The following is a 9,743-nucleotide window of genomic DNA, read 5'->3' as shown; positions in this document are numbered from 1 at the left end:
AACCCTAATGCTAACTCAACCTCAAACCGTAATCTTAAGACATCACCACAACCCTACCCCTACCCCTAACCCTAAAACTAAACCCTAACCCTATCCCCTAACCCAAACCCTAACCCTAACGCTAAGCCTATCCCTAACTGTAACCCTACGCCCTAACCCTAACGCTAACCCTAACCCTAAAACGAAACCATAACCCTATCCCTAACACTAAACCTGAACCATAATCCTAACCCCAGCGATAACCCTAGGCCTAACCCTAACCCCAACCATAACCCTAACCTTAACCCCAACCATAACCCTAACCTTAACCCCTAATCCTAATTTTAAGCCCTAACCCTGACGCTAATCCTAACCCCGACCCCTAACCGTAATCCCGAACCCTAACCCTAACCCTGAACCCCAACCTGAACCCTAATGACCCTAACCCTAACTCTAACCCTAACCCTAATGCTACCCCAAACCTAATACCGTAACCATAACACCTCACCCTAAACCTAATGCGAAACCTAATCCTAAAATTAAACCGCAACTGTAAACCTAAACCCTAACCCTAAAAATTAATGCTACCCCTAACCCAAACTGAAATCCTAACCCATAAGCGTAAACCCAATGTAACCCCTAACCATAACACTAAGCCCTAACCCTAACGCTATCACAAACCTAATACCATAACCGTGAGACCTCACCCTAACCCTAATGCGAAACCTAACCCTAAAACTAAACTGCAACCCTAACCCTAAACCTAATCCTAATACTTAATGCTAACCCTAACCCAAACTGAAATCCTAACCCATAAGCATAAACCCAACCATAACCCTAACCCTAACCCTAACCCTAACCCCAAACCCTAATCCGTATCCCAAACTCTAACCCTAACCCTGAAGCCCAGCCCTAACTCTAACCTTAACCCTAACCCTAACCCTAATGATAAGCCCTAACCCTAATGCTAACCCTAACCCCAAACCCTAACCCGTATCCCAAACTCTAACCCTAACCCTGAACCCCAGCCCTAACTCTAACCTTAACCCTAACCCTAACCCTAATAAGCCCTAACCCTAATGCTAACCCTAACCCCAAACCCTAACCCATATCCCAAACTCTAACCCTAACCCTGAACCCCAGCCCTAACTCTAACCTTAAACCTAACGCTAACCTTTACCCTAACCCTAACCTTAAAACTAAACCCTAACCCTAAACCCTAACCCAAACGCTAACCCTAACCCTAAACCTAACCATAACCCTAAGCCCTAACCCTAACCCTAACCCTAAAATGAATCCCTAACCTGATCCCTAACCCTAAACCCAAACCATAATCCTAACCCCAACCCTCTCCCTAACCCTAACGATAACCCTAAGCCTAACCCTAAACCTAACCCTAACCCTAACCCTAACCCCAACCCCTAACCATAACCCTAATGATAAGCCCTAACCCTAATTCTAACCCTAACCCTAACCCATATCCCGAACTCTAACCCTAACCCTGAACCCCAGCCCGAACCCCAGCCCTAACTCTAACCCTAAACCCTAACCCTAAACCCTAACCCAAACCCTAACCCTAACCCTAAAACTAACCCTAACCCTAACCGTAACCCCAAGCCCTAACCCTAACCCTAAACCTAACCCTAAAATGAAACCCTAACCCGATCCCTAACCCTAAACCCAAACCATAATCCTAACCCCAACCCTATCCCTAACCCTAACGATAACCCTAAGCCTAACCCTAAACCTAACCCTAACCCTAACCTTAAACCTAACCCCTGCCCCTAACCATAACCCTAATGATAAGCCCTAACCCTAATGTTAACCCTAACCCTAAACCTAACCCTCACCGTAACACTGAGCCCTAACCCTAACCCTAACCCTAAACTTAATCACAAACACTATAACTGATGTAAATGAGCAATATCAGGGCAGCAAGTCAGGTTCTTTAAATCCTTGCTTTCTCTCTTCCCTTCTCTCTTCTTGCTTTCTCTCTTCCGTTCGAGGAGATTTCCGTTCGAGGAAGCTTTAGCTAGTTTTATTATATTGTCTGTCTTAGGAGAAACAGCCACTTCTACTTTCCGCTTTGTCTTGTCAATTTTTGCTTTTGGCTTATCCTTCTCTTTTTTCTCCTTTTCAGACATCGGCTTGAAAACAATAGAATCTCCTTCCATAGGCTCATCTCTCACAGGGGTGGCATCATCTCTGCTTGGGCCATGAACAGGGAGTCCATTTTAACGTCTTCTGCTGAAACTGGCTCTCTTGGTTTTCTCGCACCTGCTAACAACTCAGCATTGGGAAATCCTTCATCCTCATCCCTTTTTCTTCTCTTTTTATGCTTTTTCTCTTTTTATTTCCTTGGCCATCTCCCAGTGGATTTTTCACCTCCTTCTCTTTTGATTTTGTAGGATCCTTGATGCCATGGCTCTCTCTTTCAGAAGGTTTTTCAGGGTAATTTCCAGCTATATTGTGATTTTGGTGGCTCTGCCAAGCAGGATAATCCTCCCTACGTCCCCGAGCATATGGTGAATTCTCTTGTCTGGTCCCAGGTGGACCAAACCTACCTGGAGAAAAGTTCTCTCTGTTTACTGGAGGGTGAGGTTGAGCGCCAACAGCATAGCCCTTGTAAAACTTTCCATGCCATTCTCTGTAGTTCCTTTCCCATTCCCGGTACCTTGTCTTTTCAAATGGATCTCTACAGTCAAGTGATCTGCCATAGTAAGCTTTCAGATCATATGGTGGAACTTCTCTGTATCTGTTAAAATACTCCCTTCCTCCTTCCCCTTGAGGTATAGTCTGTTTAGTGGGAGACTGGCCTCTAAATACTGGAGACCTTGACCGTGAATGGCATCTTCTGCATGGGGGTGACCTTGACCTTGAACGCTGATAACCGTGTGACCTTGACCTAGAACGATAGTTACGCCTCTTCCCTTTGCCTCTTCTTGGATACGGCAGCAATCGCGAGTAGGAACGAGAATGGGAAGGACTAAATGAGCGAGAGCAGGAGCGAGTGTGGGAAGAACCTGATCTTGATGTGGAGCAGGTAGACGAACTTGTAGAGTAAGGTGAAGCACTATAAGGAGACTTGGACCTGAAAAAAACCACAACACACAAAAAAAGAAATGAAGTTAATTCAAAACAGTCATTCTCCCCAATTTTTTTCCTTCCAAATTTGGTTTGGGTTTTTTCTCCTCTCCATACGCTTATGTCAAAGCTTCTTTCAGCTGCTGACATAATGCTACTGCAAATTGAGGAATTTGATAACATTTTTCAATTCCATTTGTCTTGTTTTAGTTATGCATGCTTACTATCTGCAATGAAAAATTCTATTGGAAAAAACACTGTCATTTTTCCTTATGTCAGATGCACTTTAGTGTAACTGCAGTCCGATATGCTGTTGAAATACAAACGTGAAAAACAAGGCAACTTCATTGAGCCAAATACTTCCTCCTCTTTAAGTCTCCGTTGTTCTCTGTAAAACTCCTCCCTAGATAAGGGAGGCCAATGGCATCCTGCCAACTTAAGCATTTTTCTCCCTGCTTTCTGTTCATTAGAGACTACGCTCATTTCCTGATCCTCATACTTGCCTTCCACATCCTCACCCCCAACAGTTCATTCAGTCTTCTCTCCTTATACTCAGCTTTGCACCTGTGGATGGAGGCTGCCCACACCTGAAAGAGACTCCCATCTCCCGTGGGCCAAGTGCCCACTGCTCCTCTGCCACTCCTTGATACACTTAATACATCACACTTCTGATCTTCCAAGTACTGCACAGATATTAACTAATCTTCTCTGGAACTTCTTTTAACTTCTTCCACATACGCTTCCTATGTTGTTGCCTCATCATGAGGTATTTGGCCTGGTCCTGTCCCTGAATTGTTGTTTTCTTGCTGACTGAATTGGAAATATCAGATCCTGGTTTTTCTTTTGATTTACCTTTAAGATTTTATAAACACAATGCACTCTTACAATCTGTCTATAACAAACATATAGCGAAAGGAAGGACTAGCTTGACGCTGCAGTAATAGGTAAAACAGACTCCTCTCTCTCCAACTGAGAGAAAGCGTCTTGGCTATGTGAGATGACTAAATTGAAGAAATTCAAAATTGTCATAAAAGAACAGTGTTGACTTTTCCAACCATTTGCTCATGCAGTATCAACTAAGTTGTTAAAAAAAGAATGTTGGAGGCTGATTCGTATTGGGAAATCAATTTCTTCAGCCCTATTCAGCCAGTAATGGAAAAGGTGGCTTTCCATCTGATCCTTTAATTATCTTTAATTTTTATAGGCAATTATGGTTTCCTCAAAAAGCGTTCATTTCTCAGAGTCCTGTTTTCAGTCATGTACCGGAGTTTTATTTTAAATAACCTTAGTGGAAGCACAGATGCCCTTTGTAAAAGCCAATTCAAATGAAGCCATTTAAAAATTAATTACCACTTGGATTCTCCACAACTATCTGTGCATACTTGCTTCATTATAAATCAGCTGTTGTATAAGTTATGCGTTATACAGCCTCTTTTAACAGGTGACAAGGAGTCATCTACTGAATTTCTGTAGAATACTTACACTTCCCAGCCTGGTCTGCCACCTGCTGAGCGAACTGGACTGGCTCTCATTGGATGACCTTTTGGAGTGGGGAGAGGAAAAAGAAAGAAATCCCATTCAGTTCCTCTGAAGGTAATTTTTTTAAAGAAATTCTGAAGTTACAGTTACTTACCAGTTGTGGGTATTGCTTGTCCTTGGGGGCCCAGAAGACTTGGTAATGCTGGTTGTCTTTGTACGGGAACCTGATAGACATCTCAAAAAACCATTAGTAGGCTTGAGTTCTGAAGGTTTTAACCAACTCTCCCGTGGAGAAGAATGTGGATTAAATGCCGAACTATCTGTTTGTTCCAGACCACAGTAAGTCACCAGAGTTGGCTATATCATTTTCTATGAGAGAAATGAATCCCACCTCTCCTTTGCCAGAGGGTAAATGTAAATTGCAGGCTCAGGGTAAAGTTCGTCTCCGAGTAACTACATTTTATAAATGGAAGAAGTCTGTTTCCTACAAAATGAGATCCATGACAGAAACACAGAAGTGCTACCAAGTGCATTTTAAAACAGCCACTCCTGTCAGCACAGAGCAGTATTTTCTTAGTTTATAGCAACAGGAAAACTTCAGTCTGTTTCACACATGGGATTTGATAAAAGTCAGAGGGGGCGGAAATCTCAGTCCAACAGCTACTTGTTAAATTTTGCAAGAAGCCTTTGAAACATAAACCAAAAGCAAAACGAGCTTTCAGAGAGAACGACTCCACTGCAAACACTACTGAAATGTTTTGCAGAAATACAGATTCTTAGCATACCACACGTTTAACCAACTTCCAGGGGCACGAACAGCAGGACCACCCTATTTTAATATTCAAAAGTATCCCAGATTCTATGGTTAAGCACAATGACAGTGCTTCCTGCCCCGTAATTACAGATGCTGGCCAACTTGGTTGCATAGCCACTCAGACATGCACGCGTGGTTTCTCTCGCTCACTTTTTGGCCAGTCCAATTAATTCCATACTTACGCATTAATAGTTGGTATTGCGTATTTTCCAGTGTTTGTCAGCATAGCACCCTTTGTATTGGGGTCTTTCACCTCCATCATGAAACTCCTTGGAATTCCTGTGCTCTTTAATTCTGGGAACAGGCTCAACATTTTTGTCCTGTTAAGAAAAGAAATGCAGACATATCTCCTTTTAAGACCCACACTTAAAATGACATTTCAATGATTATTTTAAGCAGCAAAAGCCTTTAATCCTCTCCTTTTACCTAGCATAAGGGTTGCTCGACTAAAATACTTATTTTCCTAAATGAATATAGCCAGGATGTTCCAAAGGCTTGAGCAGTGTTTTGAACTCATTCCATTCTTTGGCTTAAGTTCAGGTTCTTTAAGGGTGAAATATCCCTTAGCTCACCATCCCCTCAGAAAAGAGATACAAACCCGCTCCTCCTCCAAAGCGCAATTCAGAGCACAAATATTCAATAGATGGGGTCAACAGAAACATCTTGGTTTTACATGAAATACTAAAAACTGTGAACTGTCATTAAACAGAGTTAAAACCAGAAACATTTCCAGTAATATTGAAATATATAAAAATATGCATGAAAGTTCACAGAGCAAGATCTGTGGACATACTTAATGTCTATGACCTACAAAAAAGAAAAGTTTACATTTATAATGCCAGGTTTCCCTTGGATTTTGAAGGGCTTTGCAACATTGCCATATGAACCTCTGTCTTTCACCCCAAGAGAAACAATTCTTAATATGAGTATTCATGGATTTGTTACGTAACTGCCAAGGTAAAAAAATGAAAAGCTAAGGAACACCAGAAGTCCCCCACAGTCTTACCCCATTTGTTGGGCAGTTCTTTATACAGTCGCCAGGTTTTCCGCAACGAAAGCAAGCAGATGATGGTGGAGGTGGACCCCAGGGTTTCTTCATGTAACTAAAAGGGTTTGGGGCAAAGAAGAAAAAGGTATGCACGTGTCTCTCTCGTTAAAACAAACTTCTCTACAATCTTTCCATAATCTTCAAAGAACAGCTTTGACATTATCAACACTTACTTGATTGGATCATATTCCTGGCAAGACTGTAGCATCATAGCTTTTATTTTATCTTCTTCGGAAGCATTGGCTTCAGCCAGATTGGCACTCTGTTTAACAGGTAATTATTTGACACATACATTAGAAACACGTTTAAGCCCACACTGCCAAAGAGAACACCACTCACCCAACCCTGTAAAGAGCAGCACAACGCCAGCTGAGGTTGCATGAAAACAGCTGCTCATATGAAACAGAGTTGTCCAAAAGATGTTCTGGGGAGTCCTTACGTCATCACAGGCTGTTTATGTGCCTGTTAACCTACTTGAAAAGAGCATTCCTGGGCACTCAAAACCTTAGGCTCTTCATGTTCCCCCCCACTAACTTCTTCATAGGAAGCAAGTTAACTACAATAAGCAAAACCTGCAGTTTTTTTCCAGTTGACCGTGTCCTTTTAACATACAAATTGTAATATAAATGTTATGCAGAACTGGATCTTCAAATTATTGAAGCCAGCTGATTTTTTTAAAGTAGTATTTGTTCAAATGTTTTTATTACACACTAGTACAGATACAAGCAGGGTCTAAGGGAGTGACTGTAAATGATTTGGACCCTCAAGCACCTATCATTCAGATCAACCACTCATGGTTTTGGTTTTAGATGCATTCATTCACAAAAGCAACCAACTTGTTTCAGCATTTTGTTAAAGGGCTGTTTCATATACACAGCTTTTTCTCAACTGTAACATAATCCAGATCGACATCTATGAAATCATTTCCATTAACATTTACAGAAGACTTTACAGATACTTGACTAATTTGTTTGAACCCAAGCCGTTTACAAAACACATCCAAAACCCACAAGACATTACTAGGAATAGACCAAAATTCAAGATGGCATTTAATGCATAATAAAACAGAAAACTTTTTACAACACATTGCCTCCATGCTAAGCCAGTCTGCACTGAGGAGGTTAGAGTAAGGAACCGTTTGGAGCTGCTTTATCTTATGTTCCTCTATTTTTCTGAAATACTTACATTTTCTCAAAAGCTTAAATGTGTACACCACTTGGACAGTTTTTCACATTTTAGAGTAAAACTTCACCTGAGTTTACAGAACCAAGGACATGTTTAGGGACAGCGCTAACAGAGACCAATTTCTCCTGGTGGCTACCTTCCAAACTATTTTTTTTTTCCTTACCAAATGTCCACAATTTAATTTCTGCAGTGAGAGAGGGAAGAAGTTACCAGTGGGAAGAGATTTTTCTTTCTGGGAAAGGAACTCCAGCCTGTATTTTCAGAAGAAAGGACTAGCTCCTCTGCATTAGGCCCTGCCTTCTCTAATCTTTGTAACTTTAAAGACTAGTAATTTAATTGGCTAGCACTACGCCTTTTCACAAAGTGCAATCCCTAGTGCTTTCCCAGACAAAGTTACATGTTGTTGAGCAAAAAATGCAAGCAGTTCCATAGCAAAACATGGCATTACAACAGTTTCAGAAGGTCACGTTTGCTAATATGCCACACATACACATCAGTATTTTCCTGTAAACAATTAGGTGCATTTACACAATTTACACAGTCTGCGATCAAACAAATTAGATTGTGTTGTCCACTGTATATATACTACAGTGTATGAAATTGTGCAGCATTCAAAGCATGGATCTATAACTGTAGCACCTAGAAATTCAAAAATAGCCATGCAGTTGTCCGTGTTCCAGAAACGCTTCTATTTTGGCTCTTGCAAACCCCCCTGAAATGTCCGTCACTTACAGCCAATTAAATTCTTCTGTGAAAATTGTGTTAGTTTCCAATGCAAAATGAACGAAAAGTATGAGAAACGGTAAACAGCTTCTGAAGTGCTTCTTCTTTGTGTCTTGAAGATGAGTAATACTGCAACATTACGTTGCGGCTGATAAGGTCCTCCCTCTTCTATCTTCCCAAACTGGCAACTACTCTTTACCAGGATAGTATCAAAATATACACACATTTTAAAGTCAAAAGAAATACTTTAAATTATTAAAAATTAAATTAAAGGTTTGTTCACATGACAACAGTTATCCAGCTTCAAGATAATCTTGAAAATGCTACGATATTTTAGGAAATATTTATTAAATTTGAAAACTTGCTGAGATTCCACATACTCATTGATCTGTATCTGCACGCTACTCGTCATGAATCAGCCATGCAACCATTGATAACGTTAACAAACAATTCACACATCATCCAAAGTATCCCATGAGCAGAGGCAATTCAAAGGCTGCTGTGCAACTGGTGTACAAATAGAAAGGCGCATGCTCCCTGCCACTGCTAGAACACCACCAGGCTCGCAATGACAGCCACGTACCTCCTGAAGTTGAGGAAGGACAAGGACATCCTTTAGATTACCACAGCATGGATTCTTCATACATTTACCTTCAAGAGCGTACTAAAAGGAGAGTAACGCATTTTTGAAGGCCTCTCCACCATTACAGCATACATTCATCATTCCCAAACATCCACCACTCTACCAGTTGTTTCTGCAATGTTCACAGCTGAAAGACTAGAAAGCTAATCTGCCTGGTTAATTTTCAGCGCTAGAACAGCGGTGCCGTTCCTTCCTTATCCCCTTATACATACAGGTATGTATCTGACCTTTGATGCTAGCCGCATCTATCCTCTCATTTTAGGGCAGCATTACAATACCAGGAGAGGGTGCCCGAAACAGAGGATGCACTGACAAGACAGCACTAAGCAGACGTGTTTAAATTAACCCCCAAAACAAGGCCATGTTTATAAGCACAGTGCTGCGGTGTCCAGAATTACTAGAGGGTGCCTGAAAACACTGCAACAACTACTGCAGGAATACGCCCAAAGTTGAGATGCAGAGCCACATAAATTCAGGGTTTTTTGCTTGCAGATGCCTCGTGGGTACCGGGAGGCTGCTGTACTCTTTGTTCGAGACACAGTGTAACTCATCCGTCTACTTGATTTATTGAGAACCAACATTAGAAAGACATGGCAAAACCACAAGCTAATAATATCTACTAATTGTGGCGGAGAGACCTATCTTTAAGGCGGCTGGAAAACATGACCGTTCAAACAATGCTAATGTAGCTGATATAGAACTGGACTGTATGAATACATAAATGACAGCAGTAATCCTCTAGTCAGCACTGCATTGGAATAGCTGTAATTTTAATCAATACACCTGAT

General features: G+C 41.3%; 1 long non-coding RNA gene across 1 annotated transcript; it reads right to left on the bottom strand.

Annotated features, from left to right (window-relative positions):
* Nucleotides 1–2,116: 2,116 nt before the first annotated feature.
* On the bottom strand, nucleotides 2,117–5,676 carry LOC142077085 (uncharacterized). The gene is made up of 4 exons (XR_012671538.1): nucleotides 5,539–5,676; nucleotides 4,697–5,026; nucleotides 4,546–4,603; nucleotides 2,117–3,070 (listed from the first exon to the last, which is right to left on the bottom strand). It is a non-coding gene; the product is annotated as an uncharacterized LOC142077085 (long non-coding RNA).
* Nucleotides 5,677–9,743: the final 4,067 nt, after the last annotated feature.

This window comes from Calonectris borealis, unplaced genomic scaffold (assembly GCF_964195595.1).
Source record: "Calonectris borealis unplaced genomic scaffold, bCalBor7.hap1.2 HAP1_SCAFFOLD_150, whole genome shotgun sequence".
Taxonomy (NCBI): domain Eukaryota; kingdom Metazoa; phylum Chordata; class Aves; order Procellariiformes; family Procellariidae; genus Calonectris; species Calonectris borealis.
The sequence above is the reverse complement of the archived record's forward strand: the minus strand, read 5'-3'. Positions and strand labels throughout refer to the sequence as shown.